Raw genomic sequence first — 16404 nt, 5'->3', positions numbered from 1 at the left:
AGCTAAGCAAGAAGAATGCTCAGGAATTAGGAGGATGGTGAGGAAGCGTGGCTAATGTGTAAGGACCTGCAAACACTGACTCTGAATGAAACACAGGGGCAAGGGTGGGAGAAATGAGACTGGAGAGAAGACAAGGGTCAGATCAGAAAAACAGCCTTGTCAACCAAGCTGAGGAGATTGGACTTAATCCTAAAGGCAATAGGTTTCTGATGACACAATCAGATTTCTGCTTTAGCTGTTATGTGGATGATGATTAAAGCGGGCAAACTAGGAGCAGAAAGACAAGCTAGGATTGTGACAGGAATCAGGGAAGAGATGGTGGTGGCTTGGGGCAGGGTGGGAGCAGTGTGAATGAGGAAATTTAGTTGGGTCTGAGAGTGGATGACGTTATGAGCAATAGGACTTGGAGAGTAACTGTATGCGGGGAAGCAAAGGAGAGTGGGGTTTGGGAGGTGCAGACTTCTCTGACTCTCATGCTTTGAACACCAGAGGTGGAGGGGGCTTCTGGGGCCTCAAGTGAAGCAATCTCTTTTGGTCCCTCTGTCTCAGGTAAATACTCCCAGGCTGTAGCCAGTGTTACTGGACACTGAGGAAAGAGATGAGAAAAGAAAGTAGTGGCCCTTTCCTGAAGGAGATAGAACAAGACGATTTTCCAGTATTTGTGTTTGCAGTGTAAGAATTTAGTTAAGTCTATGTAGCTGCTAATGTTTTCCAGCTACTAAATCCAGTTCTTTTCCAATAATCATCATTAATAGCCCTAATCTAACAGCAATGTATAAAAGCAAGACTTTTGCTTTTGTTGTCTTCAAAACTTCCAGTCCAACATCACTGAGCACCTGCTCTCTGTCAAGCCCTGAAGAGACAAAGAGGAGCCAGGAGCTGGATAGAAAATCTCTTAGAAAAGAAATACCATTTGACCCAGCCATCCCATTACTGGGTATATGCCCAAAGGAATATAAATCATTCTGTTATAAAAATACCTTCACACATATGTTCATTGCAGCACTATTCACAATTGCAAAGACATGGAACCAACCCAAATGCCTGTCAATGGTAGACTGGATAAAGAAAATGGGGTACATGTATACTGTGGAATACTATGCAGCCATAAAAAGGAATGAGATCATGTCCTTTGCAGGAATATGGATGAAACTGGAAGCCATTATCCTCAGCAAACTAATGCAGGAACAGAAAACCAAACACCACATGTTCTCACATGTAAGTGGGAGCTGAACAGTGAGAACACATGGACATAGGGAGGGGAACAACACATCCTGGGGCCTGTTGGGGTGGGTGGGGCTGGGGGAGAGCATCAGGATAAATAGATAATGCATGCTAAGCTTAATACCCAGATGATGGGTTGATAGGTGCAGCAAACCACCATGGCACATGTTTACCTGTGTAACAAACCTGTACATCCTGCACATGTACTCTGGAATTTAAAATAAAATAAAAAGTAACGTGAAAAAAAAAAGGGAAAAAGAGAATCTCGGAAAAGCACTCTGTTTTGCAGATAATCTACCCGCCACCTCCTTCCTGTCCTCCCTCTCCTGTGCCCCCACAGCATTTTGTCACTCTTCTTCTTAATAGTTTTTGAAAAGTTAACAGAGTGAAAAAAAACAAGGTTTAGGCACACATAATAAAGAAAGTATATAAATATATATCTTGCAGCTTCAGCAACTTGAGTTCATCTCAATTTTCTTCAAGTCAGGGAAACAAAAAACAAAAGCAAAACAGAGAAGCATTTCTCAGGCCAGCCCTCAGTCTTGTTTTGAGAAAAGTCTCTCTGATTCTGGAGTTCAGAGACTACTAATGAACGTACAAGAGTGGAGCTCTTTGACGTTCATTGCTTATGGTATTCTTAAGATCTCTATCTTTTTCACTGCATGGCCGGCAAAACTAGAAACTACTTAAGGCAAGATTTTTTTTTTTTTTTGCCTTTGTATAAGCTATAACCTTGTCTTCTAGGGCAGGGTTATAGGAACAGACCTCATTTAAAATCCCAAATCTGCTACCACCCAATAGCTGTATGACATCTTGGGTAGTGTTACTTAACCCCTCTTAGCCTCAGTTTCCTCATCTGTAAAATGGGGATAGCTATGGTACCTACCTCATAAGGGAGTATTTAATGGTTAAGAGTACAGACTCTGGGAGCCAGACTGTCTCAGTTCCTACCTTACCTCAGCCACTTACCACGTGGCCTTATGCAACCACTTCATCTCTCTGACCTTCTGTTTCCTCATCTGCAGAATGGACATAAGCATGATGCCTGCCTCATTGGGTTGTTATGGGGATGGTAAAGCATTTATAACCCACTTGTATGAAGGGGTTCTCCCAAGAAGTGGGCCCCTAGGGAAGCACTATTCACATAGCACGTACTTTTCCAGTATTTGCTAAATAAATAAAAAGGACATTTGAGAAGACTAAATAAGAAAAGGTATAAAGCCAAATGGCTAGCATAGAATCAGTGATTGAGATTTGCAACCCCAGTCTGTACTCTGACCCCAACCTCAGAGTACAGTCTCAGGACTGGACACATGGTCAGTGTTAGGCAACTATTGATTGGTGACACTCTAATCAACTCCAAATGCCTCTGGGCCTCCAGGTTTATGTTCTTTCTTTGCAAGTGTAAGCTGGTACTGATTTCAGAGTTTGTGAGGGAGATGTGATTTTCCTTATTTACTAACATTTACTTGGACTGGTGTCTGGGACACCCAAAATATGTTATGAATCAGTCAGAGGATAACAAGATCTGCAGTACTATACAGATTACTCACTAATTTGACATTTGGGGAATTTTTGCAAAATGTTAGGGAACATTTGACAGGATGCAAATTGCTGTATCCATAAAGTACATTTGACTCTGAGGATGGGTGGCACTCTCCCCTGATGTGGTTACATCCGTTCCTAGCACCAGCTGTTGCATCCTGAAAATGTTTCTTGTTTTGTTTTTCCCTCCTTGAAGGAGACAGTGCTGGAATTTTGCTCTGAAAACATAACAAAAATTCATCGAGCACCTACTATGTGTCAGGTGTCTTGTGTCATTTAATATTCACAATCATCCTGTGAGGTACATACCATTAGCATCTCTATTTTTCCAGTGAGGAGTCTGCGATTCAGAGAGGTTAAGCAACTTGCTTAACACTACACAGCTCTGAAATTCCTAAGCTAGAATTTGAATCTGGGTTCAAATCTCCAAAGTCTGGATTCCAATCCAGCAGCCTGTCTCTCACACCACCAGAGAGCATCATCAGGTTCTGATTGGGTACTCCCATAATTAGGAGGGATGGAGGAGAGAAAAATGTCTTGGTAAGCCTTAGTTTTAAACAACTGGGCAGCAACTCTGGCCATAAATATTAATACTTGTTCTACACTGTTTTATACCTAGACCTGAATTTGTTGGTAACCTAGTGCTTTGAAGAGCTTTCTCTTACTGTGACATTATTTTCTAAGACAAACAATGAAGACTGTGTTAGGGGAACAAGAACTGCCCACCCAGGCCCCCATCCTCGAGGCACCATTATCACTTTTGCATTATTTTTGGCATTGTACCATCTTACTGAGGCTTACCATACCCTGTGAGGCAGATTTTCTCCCGGCTTCATATAGGTTATGGGAGAACCAAGGGGCATATGCATAGGATCTGGGTGTGAGGAATATAGGATGCCCTATAACAGGAAAAGGGCTCTTGGGAAAACTCTGGTTCCTAGGGGTGGCTCTCTGGGGAACCCAGTTGTGTGGAAGAGCCATCCCAAGCAGAGGGCTCTTAGGAACTACACACATCAAAAGCGCAAATAAATGCCTCCTTGTTCCAAAGCCATACTCTTCACTTGCCATTTTAAATGAAAGAAAAATATATATTTCGCAAGAGGTAAGAGACTCCTAGGATTTTTAATTTGTTCCTTTCATTGTTCTCCACTATCTCTGTAGGTATGTCAGGTCTGCCCAAATGATGGTCGGTTTCTCAAGACAGAAATTGAATGCTCTATACCTTGTGTTCACCCCAAACTGCCTTGTAGTGTTGTGTATGTGGTAAGTGCTTAATAACTACTTGTTGAAATGAAAGCGACCCTGGAACAAATCCATCCAATGAATTTTAATTTGTTAGTACTTTAAGTAATAATAGTGACTAAGTTATTTCTTTCCTACTTAGGAATATTGTGCAGAATGTGCAGGTTTGTTACATAGGTATACACATGCCATGGTGGTTTGCTGCACCCATCAACCTGTCATCTACATTAGGTATCTCTCCTAATGCTATCTCTCCTCTAGCCCCGCACCCCCTGACAGGCCCCAGTATGTGATGTTCCCCTCCCTGTGTCCATGTGTTCTCATTGTTCAACTCCCACTTCTGAGTGAGAACATTCCGCGTTTGGTTTTCTGTTCCTGTGTTAGTTTGCTGAGAATGATGGTTTCCAGCTTCATCCATGTGCCTGCAAAGGACATGAACTCATCCTTTGCAATGGCTGCATAGTACTCCATTGTGTGTATGTGCCACATTTTCTTTATCCAGTCTATCACTGATGGACATTTGGGTTGGTTCCAAGTCTTTGCTATTGTGAATAGTGCCGCAATAAAAATATGTGTGCATGTGTCTTTATAGCAGAATGATTTATAATCCTTTGGGTATATTCCCAGTAATGGGATTGCTGGGTCAAATGGTATTTCTGGTTCTAGATCCTTGAAGAATCTCCATACTGTCTTCCACAATGGTTGAACTAATTTACACTCCCACCAACAGTGTAAAAGCGTTCCTATTTCTCCACATCCTCTCCAGCATCGGTTGTTTTTTTGACTTGTTAATGATTGCCATTCTAACTGGCATGAGACGGTATCTCATTGTGGTTTTGATTTGCATTTCTCTAATGACCAGTGATGATGAGCTTCTTTTCATGTGTTTATTGGCCACATAAATGTCTTCTTTTGAGAAGTGTCTGCTCATATCATTTGCCCACTTTTTGACGGGGTTGAGTCGTTTTCTTCTTGTAAATTTTTTTAAGTTCCTTGTGGATTCTGGATATTAGCCCTTTGTCAGATGGATAGATTGTAAAAATTTTCTCCCATTCTGTAGGTTGCCTGTTCACTCTGATAGTTTCTTTTGTCGTGCAGAAGCTCTTTAGTTTAATTAGATCCCATTTGTCAATTTCGGCTTTTGTTGCCATTGCTTTTGGTGTTTTAGTCATGAAGTCCTTTCCCATGCCTATGTCCTGCATTTTATTGGCTAGGTTTTCTTCTAGGGTTTTTATGGTTTTAGGTCTTACATTTAAGTCTTTAATGCGTCTTAAATTAATTTTCTTATAAGGCCTAAGGAAGGGGTCCAGTTTCAGTTTTCTGCATATGGCTAACCAGTTTTCTCAACACCATTTATTAAATAAGGAATCCTTTCCCCGTTGCTTGTTTTTGTCAGGTTTGTCAAAGATCAGATGGTTGTAGATGTGTGGCGTTATTTCTGAGGCCTCTGTTCTGTTCCATTGGTCTATATATCTCTTTTGGTACCAGTACCATGCTGTTTTGGTTACTGTAGCCTTGTAGTATAGTTTGAAGTCAGGTAGCGTGATGCCTCCAGCTTTGTTCTTTTGGCTTAGGATTGTCTTGGCTATATGGACTCTTTTTTGGTTCCATATGAAATTTAAAGTAGTTTTTTCTAATTCTGTGAAGAAAGTCAATGGTAGATGATGGGGATAGCATTGATTCTATAAATTACTTTGGGCAGTACGGCCATTTTCACTATACTCGTTCTTCCTATCCATGAGCATGGAATGTTTTTCCATTTGTTTGTGTCCTCTCTTATTTCCTTGAGCAGTGGTTTGTAGCTCTCCTTGAAGAGGTCCTTCACATCATTTGTAAGTTGTATTCCTGGGTATTTTATTCTCTTTGTAGCCATTGTGAATGGGAATTCACTCATTATTTGGCTCTCTGTTTGTCTATTATTGGTGTATAGGTATGCTTGTGATTTTTGCACATTGATTTTGTATCCTCAGACTTTGCTGAAGTTGCTTACCAGCTTAAGGAGATTTTGGGCTGAGTTTTCTAAATATACAATCATGTCATCTACAAACAGGGACAATTTGACTTCCTCTCTTCCTATTTGAATGCCCTTTATTTCTTTTTCTTGCCTGATTGCCCTGGCCAGAACTTCCAATATTATGTTGAATGGGAGTGGTGAGAGAGGGCATCCTTGTCTTGTGTCAGTTTTCAAAGGGAATGCTTCCAGCTTTTGCCCATTCAGTATGATATTGGCTATGGGTTTGTCATAAATGGCTCTTATTATTTTGAGATATGTTCCATCAATACCTAGTTTATTGAGAGTTTTTAGCATGATGGGGTGTTTAATTTTATCCAAGGCCTTTTCTGCATCTATTGAGATAATCGTGTGGTTTTTGTCATTGGTTCTGTTTATGTGATGGATTACATTTATTGATTTGTGTATGTTGAACCAGCCTTGCATCCCAGGGATGAAGCCGACTTGATCGTGGCGGATAAGCTTGTTAATGTGCTGCTGGATTCGGTTTGCCAATATTTTATTGATGATCTTCGCATAGATGTCCATCAGGGATATTGACCTGAAATTTTCTTTTTTTGTTGTGTCTCTGCCAGGTTTGGTATCAGGATGATGTTGGCCTCATAATCTTAGCAGTTGTAACTCAATTAAGAGTGCTAATTCCAAATGCAAACTGGTGGATAGATAGGTTTATTTTTCTGGGACTTAATTACTCTAGAAGTGGTGCAAGTAAAGCTGGCCTCATTTAAAGTCTCTTGGTACACTGTCTAAATGGTCTCCTAAATGTCACCTTTAGAGGCAAGGAGACAGCATAAGCTAGTGAGTCCAGCACTGCCCTGGTTATCTGTAGGACTTGGTACTAAGTCTGGAGTTGTTTCTAATTGGCCAGTTAAGCTGATTCAGGTCTCTGGAGCACTCTGAACACATCTGTAAAATGGGGAAATTGAATGAGATGACCTCTCAACCCTTTCCAGGCTTTGCATTCTTCAGATCCCTGGTAGTTTGAAGGTGGAATGTGCCACCAAGCTTCTCATGATGCCCAACCACTGCCTGCACCACCCGGCTCTCCAAGGGTTGTGCTCAAAACATTGCTTTGGGCCTCTCTGGAGAAGGGCCTTTCATTTTCGGTGTCCTATTATTAACCTTTTTCCAAGCTCTATTTTCCAAGTTTAGGTTGGCTCATCAGAGTTGAACATGGACTGTTTGGATTTTTGCCCAAGCTGTTCTCTGAGCCTGATAGCACATTCATTACTCCCTGCCCATGGTTTCTGCTAAATGACCTCGTTAGTGCTCTAATTACATGTTGCTCTTCAGAAAGTTGGGGGTGGTGGATGAGTTAAGAAAGGCTGAGTACTGAGATGGAGTACATTGTAAACACACTGAATGACACCTACCTTCCCTGGCCTGATTACCCGTGGGGAGTTGGAGGGAAGTGCTATGCTTTTCCTCTTCTCTTCCTTTTTCAGTACACGTCAAAACATAATAATAACACATACCAAATGTGTTGGTAGTAATTGGTAATACATGAATTTGAAAGCTGGATGGTGATATTTTTATAACTTAATTTATGTGGAACCAGAGAATGAAAAAAACAAAAACAAAAACAAAAAAACAGAAAACAAAAACAACCTAGAGGAGAAAGAAATGAAAACAAATGTTTTTCTGAGCACCTACCATGTGCTCATGTAGGTTTTTGTTTATCCTGCCAACAACCCTATGGGCTAGTTATTATGCTAGCAGTAATGAAGAAGTAGGGTCAGAGAGGCTTAAGTATTTTCCAAGGTGACAAAACAAGTATGTGGGAGCATTGGGAATTGAACCCAGGTGTGTCTGATTCCAAATCTCAATATTCCATGCTGCCTCTCCATTCATTCATGCATTCATCCAACAAATATACTCTGATCTCTCTTCTATGACTAAATTTAATCTCAGTTTCTGTACTACTATTTCAGAATTAATTCTACAAATTCCTCAGATGAATCTAAACTCGTAGTGGTATATTCTTCCCTTGTGATTTTCTCTGTCCATTTACGTTTCTTATACTTCTGCCTTGAAGATCAGATCACAGATCTGAGATGCAGGACCCTGAGGGTTATATTTAAAGATTACACTGAGCTAACTTCTTATTTTTCCATTAAGAAAACAAGTTCAATGACTTGTTGAAGTGGTAAACTAGGGCCTGTACTTTTTGCTATACTATGTAATGAGGATGCCAAGAGCAGAGTTGAATTTACTTGGGGTACAGAGAAAGGATGATTGTGTATCATAACAAACATGAATAATTTCAATACTTTCAAGTTCCCCTTGGGTAGTGTGTGCACATGACAAGAGGTTCTATACCCATCACGCATGGAGATTGATTAGCAAGTGACTTTAACTTAAGCCTGTTAACTACAAAACCACGAGGGTCACATTTTAATGAAAAAGAACTTGTCTTCCAGACTGGATATCTTAAGTGTGTGTTGTTTGTTTGTTTGTTTGTTTGTTTTCTGAGGCTTCCTGTTGGGTGATGTTAAGGTGAGCTAGTAGAGTCAAATCTTTTACTTGTCCCTCCTGAATTCTCTTGGCCACATTTTTCTGAAAGTGGCGAATGCAGTATGTTGAGTGATGAGAGATGTTCACACTTAGGACAGAATAGATGATGTGATAGTAATGTTAACAGGATGCAACTTTAACCATGTGATGAACTTTCTTAAAACAGGGGTTCTTACCCATCTGATGACTGATTAGTATTTCAGCATAGAAATTGGAATTTGCAAACCAAGCATCTTAAAAAATGTGAGTATTATTTGTTTGACAGACTGTCAAGACACGTGTGCAGGCTTAAGGTATTAGTTTATTCTATAGCAATCAAGTTGTTATTATAACTACAAGAAAACTGGAAAAATAAGGCTTTTCACAGTCAAATCATCCATCGGAAAGAAACTATTAAAAAAAAAAAAACCCAAAGAACAAAACTTTGAGCTATACCCTCAATCTATAGTATGTTTGCTGAATTGGGGGTGTGAAATAGCAGGAAACCATTACTGCATGTGATCATAGTTGTAATGATTCTACTATAACATAATAAACCTATATGTCTGCCTCGAAAAAAATTATAGATCTCATAGTAAAAAGCAACTTTTTATTCAACATTTATCAATTGGGAGAACTGCTCCCTTCTTCTGCAAAAAAGTCATTAAGCTGCATGTTTCACCACAGAATAACTTTTGGAAGAATTATTTAAACCTTCTACAGTAATTCACTTGCATTCCTCTTCTATTTTTAATAACCAAAAACATACACAAGAGATGTAAATATACCTCTAGAATTTTTGAATGACTGGACAAAGCAGTGTTAAAAATTCAACAGCACTAATTACTAGCTGAGCAGTATAAAAACCTCTGAATAAATGTCAGCCTAGGAGATAAGCTCTTATCTTAATCTAATGACTCCACAGACTTAATTTGTCAGGCCAGCCTAGTTGATGAAAAACAGGTTTCTATTCTCCAGTGTTAGCAGGAACATCTTTCCAAATCTTTGAAGTTGGATAGTAATACCATCAGTGTCATCCTGTAAAAAATCTTGTGACCAAGCCAATTTAATTCCTATTGTCCTGTTACACTAATTAAAGTTGTTCTACCCCTCTTGGACAAATATCTAAAAGTGAAGCCAGTGTATTTTTAGATTTGCCACATTTTGAACTAACCCTCAAATCCCCGTGTTCTGTGCTTTTTTTTCTCATAGTATTGGATCATCAGGGACCATCTATCTTCTTTTGAGAAAGCTGAGCTTTCCAGAGAAATCCATTAATTCAGAGGAATCCTTTAACTGAGAGGCTGTGTAGCAGAGTGGTTACGAGTACGGACTCTCAGAGAGAAAGGCCTGGGGAAATTTTTGCTCTGTCATTTGCAAGCTGTGTGACTTTGAGTAAACTTTTTAAACTTTCCTAACCTCAATTTAATTATCTGTGAAATGGGGGATAATCATAGATATTGTGAGGGTTAAATAATATAATCCATGTTAAGAATTTAGAGTGCCTGAGCCTTATACTTAAACAGTTATTCATTCATCAACTCATTAGTTCATTCAACCAACAAATACATACTGAGTACTAAAAAGGCTATAACACATGCTAGGCGTTATAGGACATAAGAAGAACCAAAAGGCGAGGCCCTTTGCCTTTGTAAGACTTTGAATAAACTTTCTGTTTGAGGAAGCCCAAGCCTGACATAACAAGCTGATCTCACTACGCCTGGGATAGGATTGCCACAGATTTATCGGGACTTTCCACCTAAACTCCATTGTGAACCCTGTGGCTGGCTTTTCAGTAAAATGGGGATGTAAATTTCCATCTCCAAAGTCTATTGTGCACATGGCATGAGATAATATATGGGGGACAGCCAGATGTTGGTGGCCTCTCAGTTCCTTGTCTCTCTCATCCCTGTGACCCACAATCACACGCATGGTACTTATGGTACCAATATATCTAGTGAGTTCTCCTGTCTTGTTTCATCCTAGTATTGTCAGTCAATGTAATGTTCCTTGCAGCAGTCCATACCCTCTCTGCTCAATCCCCTCCTGATGACTCGAACTGCACCCTACTGATGCTATGTTTTATTGCATGGCACTTGAAGATACTTGTTGATCATTGTTTCTTTGATTTCTCATTGTAATGGAATATGGTGATACAATTTCTTTCCAACCTCTTGAAATTCATGCATGTACTTAAAAAGTGGCACACACCTGTAGTCCCAGCTACTCGCAAGGCTGAGGCAGGAGAATCGCTTGAACCCGGGGGGCAGAGGTTGCAGTGAGCTGAGATCACAACACTGCACTCCAGCCTGGGCAACAGACTGCTACTCCATCTCAGAAAATAAAACAAAAAAAAGTATGCACTGAGAGGCTATACTAGGCATCCCACTAGGTATTCAGATACCTAAATATGTAAGATGCAGCCCCTACCCTTTGGGAACTTGGCAGTGTGAGGTACATGCTGTGACAGAGATGCCTGGAGTTCAGGGGGAGATATTGGGTAGTGGGAAGGGGGACATTCAACTCAGACTGGGCACTCAGGGAAGGTTCTCCAGAGGAGAGGAATAGGGCTTACCTCTGAAAACTCATTAACAGTCCTTTGAGGAAAGGTGTAGGGAAAGGATTCCAGGTTGAGAAATCAGCGTGTGCACATGGAAGAAAGTGGTTCAGTAGAAGAGTGAAGGGCCTGGGTGGCGGTGTGCTGGGAGATGAGGTGACACTGAAAGATCATAAAGGTCTTATGTGATGAGGAGTTAGAATTCCATCCTGCAAGCAACAGAACCCATTGATAAATTTTAAGGCTGTTAATTTTCATTAACGTGCGTCTTGGGCCCAGAAAGCAGTTTGTGTCTGTGTTTTGGGGTTTCTGTTCACCACTTTCATGACCTCTGATTACATTATCTTCCATCCGGCTCTCAGCCAGTCCCTCTCTTCCTGGTCTCCTGTCTGTTCTGCTACACCCAGAGCTGCTTCTGCTTTGAAAACTCCAGCAGCAGCATTCCCGTCCCTAGTCACCATCTCTTACTCTCCACCTTGTCCTTTCCTTCTCTCCTGCAAAGTCTGCTCCCACCAAGCCTCAGAGTCACAGTCATTCCTTTGACCCTGTCTACTCTCCCAGTCCTCCTGCCCTTTCTGGGCTTTCTTTCCCATCCTACCTGGGCAGGATCCTATGGTGGTTTCTCCTACTACCTTGTTAATTCTCTCCCACCCCCAATCTTTAACTTCATCCATTCCCGTCATTGGCTGGAGAAAATGGAACAACCTTGGCTGTTAATTCCACTTATCATTTATGGTATCCAGTTTTAAGCTGAGTTCTCAGTATGGCCCTTTTCCTTGACTCTAGTAGACTTCCATTTCTATTCCTTACTGACACACTGTTTTAGGCTATTACTGTTTGTACAAGACAGGTTTGGTGGGCATGCCTAATGTGCTCTGGGAACTGTCCTCTAGGTAGCTACATTCTTCAGTGTGTAACCCATCCCCTGCCCCAACCCTGACACAGGTATTTGGACAAAAGATAGACACTTGATGCCCAAATCCCAGTGAGGCAATCAGATTTTCTTTTGACAATTTGTTCCTCTGTCATTTACATAGACTGCCTGTTACTTGAGTTACCTTCAATGGGTCTATTACTTTTGACTCAAAATGGTTGGCAAGATCACCCCATCCCTGAAGTCTCAACCCTACTCTTGCCCCCCTCACTCTCTCTATTACATTTTAGGAAGAAAATAGAGGATCTCTAACCAGAAGCCCCTCGGTTTTCCCCTGGCTCTTTTCAATTATATTTCTTGATAGTTGACCTTGTCTCGTACCTGGTTTCTTTCTCAAAATACAATGAGAATTTATCTACATGTATTGACTTATTATTGGTATTTCATTTTATGCTTTCTATTTATTATGTTTTTCTTTCTTTTGTTTTTCTCCTTTCTTGCTATTTTGGGGTTGAGTTTTTTGTTCGTTTGTTTGTTTGAGATGGGGTCTTGATCTTGTCACCCAGGCTGGAGTGCAGTGGCACGATCTCGGCTCACTGCAACCTCTGCCTCCTGGGTTCAGATGATTTTCTTGTCTCGGCCTCCCAAGTAGCTGAGATTACAGGTGCCTGCCACCACACCCGGCAAATTTTTTAGTAGAGACAGGGTTTCACCATGTTGGCCAGGCTGGTCTTGAACTCCTGACCTCAGGTGATCCACCCCCATCAGTGTTCCAAAGTGCTGGGATCACAGGCGTGAGCCACCTCACCCAGCCTTGATTGAATTTGGTTTATTCCTTTGTCTTCTCCCATTTGTTTGGAACATATACTTAGGATTTCTATTCTTTTAATAATTTTTCTTAGACTTTTAACAGACACATTTAAATTTACATTTTTCTCTCAAAGCTTAAAAGTACCTCTATCATTCTGTAGCCAGAAGCATTAACTTTCATCTGAATGAACTTCCATCACTCCTATACTAGAATTATCTAGTATTAGACTTCTACCTTGTTTCTAAGTATAGAAATTACTTGTATTATTTTTTATAATTAATACTTATTTAGATTTACTAACATGTTTTACAAAATTTTCCCCATACATTTGCTTTTTTCTTTAAGGTTATATTGTTTTCCTTACTAAATACATATTAAGTAGGGTTTTTTATTTTTATTTTATTTTTTGGTTCTGTTTTTAAAGAAAGGGTTTATGGTGGCCGGGCGCGGTGGCTCACGTCTGTAATCCCAGCACTTTAGGAGGCCCATGCAGGTGGATCACGAGGCCAGGAGATAGAGACCATCCTGGCTAACACGGTGAAACCCCGTCTCTACTAAAAATACAAAAAATTAGCCTGGCGCGGTGGTGGGTGCCTGTAGTCCCAGCTATTCGGGAGGCTGAGGCAGGAGAATGGCGTGAACCCGGAAGGAGGAGCTTGCAGTGAGCTGAGATCGCGCCGCTGCACTCTAGCCTGGACCACAGAGCAGCGAGACTCTGCTCAAAAAAAAAAAAAAAAAAAAAAAAAAAAAAAAGGAAATAATTTATGGTAAATAATTAAATAATTTTCTGAATCCAACCTGTTGAATGGTAGTTTGTAGAGAATTTCAAAGTCAGTGTTTTTTCTTGGCACTATTATTCCACAGACTTAATAAATTTTTTTTTTTATTTTTAAAATGTTTATTGTAGGTTCAGGGATTCATGTGCAGGTTTGTTATGTCAGTAAAAGTGTGTCATGGGGGTTTGCTGTACAGATTATTTTGTCACCCAGGTACTAAGCCTAGTGCCCAATAGTTATTTTTTCTATTCCTCTCTCTCCTCCCACCCTCCACCAGTGTCTGTTGTTCCCTTCTTTGTGTCCATGAGTTCTCATCATTTAGGTCCTACTTACAACAGAGAACATACAGTATGTGGTTTTCTGCTCCTGCGTGAGTTTGTTAAGGATGATGGTCTCTAGCTCCATCCATGTTCCAACGAAAGACATGATCTCATTCTTTTCAATGGCTGTATAGTAGTATTCCATGGTAGACATGTACCACATTTTCTTTATTCACTCTGTCATTGATGGGCATTTAGGTTGATTCCATGTCTTTGCTATTGTGAATAGTGCTGCAATGAACATTTGCGTGCTTGTGTCTTTATGGTAGAATGATTTATATTCCTCTGGGTATATATCCAGTAATGACATTGCTAGGTCTAATGGTAGCTCTGTTTTTAGCTCTTTGAGGAATCACCACGCTGCTTTCCACAATGATTGAACTAATTTACACTCCCACTAAATGGTGTATAAGTGTTCCCTTTTCTCTGCAACCTCACTAGTGTCTTCTTCTTCTTCTTCTTCTTCTTTTTTTTTTTTTTTAACAGGGTCTCACTCTGTTGCCCAGGCTGCAGTATGGGCATGATCTCTGCTCACTGCAACTCTGCCTCCTGGGTTCAAGCGATTCTCCTACCTCAGCCTCCCAAGTAGCTGGGATTACAGGCACACAACACCACGCCCAGCTAATCTTTGTATTTTTAGTAAAGATGGGGTCTCACCATGTTGACCAGGCTGGTCTCGAACTCCTGACCTCAAGGGATCTGCCTGCCTCAGCCTCCCAAAGTGCTGGGATTACAGGCATGAGCCGCTGTGCCAGGCGCATCTGCTGTTTTTTGACTTTTTAGTAATAGCCATTCTGACTGGTATGAGGTGGTATCTCATTGTGGTTTTGATTTGCATTTCTCCAATTATCAATGAAATTGAGCTTTTTTACATATGCTTGTTGGCCGCATGTATGTCTTCTTTTGAAAAGTGTCTGTTCATGTTCTTTGCCCACCTTTTAATGGGGCTGTTTGTTTTTTTCTTGTACATTTGTTTAAGTTCCTTATAAATGCTGGATATTAGACCTTTGCCAGATGGATAGTTTGCAAATATTTCCTCCCATTTTGTAGGTTTTCTATTAACTCTGTTGATAGTTTCTTTTACGATGCAGAAGCTCTTAAGTTTAATCAGATCCCATTTGTAAATTTTTGCTTTTGTTATGATTGCTTTTGGCATCTTCGTCATGAAATCTTTGCCCATTCCTGTGTCCAGAATGGCATTGCCTAGGTTGTCTTCCAGGGTTTTTATGATTTTGGGTTTTACATTTAAGTCTTTAATCCATCTTGAGTTGATTTTTGTACATGGTGTAAGGAAGGGGTCCAATTTCAATCTTTTGCATATGACCAGTCAATTACCCCAGCACCATTTATTGAATAGGGAGTTCTTTCCCCATTGCTTGTTTTTTGTCAGCTTTGCCGAAGATTAGATGGTTGTAGGTGTGTGGCCTTATTTCTGGGACCTCTTTTATGTTCCATTGGGCTATGTATCTGTTTTTGTACCAGTACCAAGCTGTTTTAATTACTGTATCCTTGTAGTATAGTTTGAAGTCAGGTAACATGATGCCTCCAGCTTTGTTCTTTTTGCTTAGGATTGCCTTGGCTAGTCACACTCTTTTTTGGTTCCATATGAATTTTAAAATAGTTTTTTCTAGTTCTGTGAAAAATGTCATTGGTAGTTTGATAGGAATAGCATTGAATTTCTAAGTTGCTTTGGGCAGTATGACCATTTTAATGATATTGATTCTTCCTGTCCATGAGCATGGAATGTTTTTCCATTTGTGTCATCTCTAATTTCTTTGAGCAGTGTTTTGTAATTCTCATTGTAGAGATCTATCACCTGGTTAGCTGTATTCCTGGTTATTTTATTCTTTTTGCGGTAATTGTGAATGAGATTGTGTTCCTGATTTGACTCTCGGCTTGTGTTTTGTTGGTGTATAAGAATGCTAGTAATTTTTGTACGTTGATTTTTGTATCCTGAAATTTTGCTGAAGTAGTTTATCAGCTGAAGGAGCTTTTGGGCCAAGACTATTGGGTTTTCTAGGTATAGAGTCATGTCACCTGCAAACAGGGATGGTTTGACTTCCTCTCTTCCTATTTGGATGCTCTTTATTTCTTTCTCCTGCCTGATTACTCTGGCCAGGACTTCTAGTACTACGTTGAATAGGAGTGGTGAGAGAGGGCATCCTTTTCTTGTGCCTGTTTTCAAGGGGAATGCTTCCAGGTTTTGCCTATTCAGTATGATGTTAGCTGTGGGTTTGTCATAGATGGCTCTTATTATTTTGACGTATGTTCCTTCAATACCCAGTTTACTGAGAGTTTTTAACATAAAGGGTGTTGAATTTTATTGAAAGCCTTTTCTGCATCTATTGAGATAATCATGTGATTTTTGTCTTTAGTTCTGTTTATGTGATGAATCACATTTATTGATTTGTGTATGTTAAACCAACCTTGCATTCTAGGGATGAAGCCTACTTGATCGTGGGGAATTAGCTTTTTGATGTGCTGCTGGATTCAGTTTGCAAGTATTTTGTTGAGAATTTTTGCATCAATGTTCATCAAGGATATTGCCTGA

General features: G+C 40.2%; 1 long non-coding RNA gene across 3 annotated transcripts in view; it reads right to left on the bottom strand.

Annotated features, from left to right (window-relative positions):
- The window catches only part of LOC741401 (uncharacterized), an 18328-nt gene extending 7095 nt beyond the window's left edge, over nucleotides 1–11233 (bottom strand). Inside the window, exons 1-2 of one of the 3 annotated variants that reach the window (XR_008548113.2) lie at nucleotides 11091–11201; nucleotides 10727–10848 (exon numbers count right to left, since the gene is read on the bottom strand). This is a non-coding gene — a long non-coding RNA (uncharacterized LOC741401). Of the gene's footprint in view, nucleotides 1–10726; nucleotides 10849–11090 lie in introns of all 3 variants that reach the window. The other 2 variants (XR_673223.5, XR_001707533.4) reach the window with 2 other exon arrangements.
- Nucleotides 11234–16404: the final 5171 nt, after the last annotated feature.

This window comes from Pan troglodytes, chromosome 1 (genome assembly GCF_028858775.2).
Source record: "Pan troglodytes isolate AG18354 chromosome 1, NHGRI_mPanTro3-v2.0_pri, whole genome shotgun sequence".
Classification (NCBI taxonomy): Eukaryota; Metazoa; Chordata; class Mammalia; order Primates; family Hominidae; genus Pan; species Pan troglodytes.
This window is presented reverse-complemented; position numbering and strand designations above follow the sequence as displayed.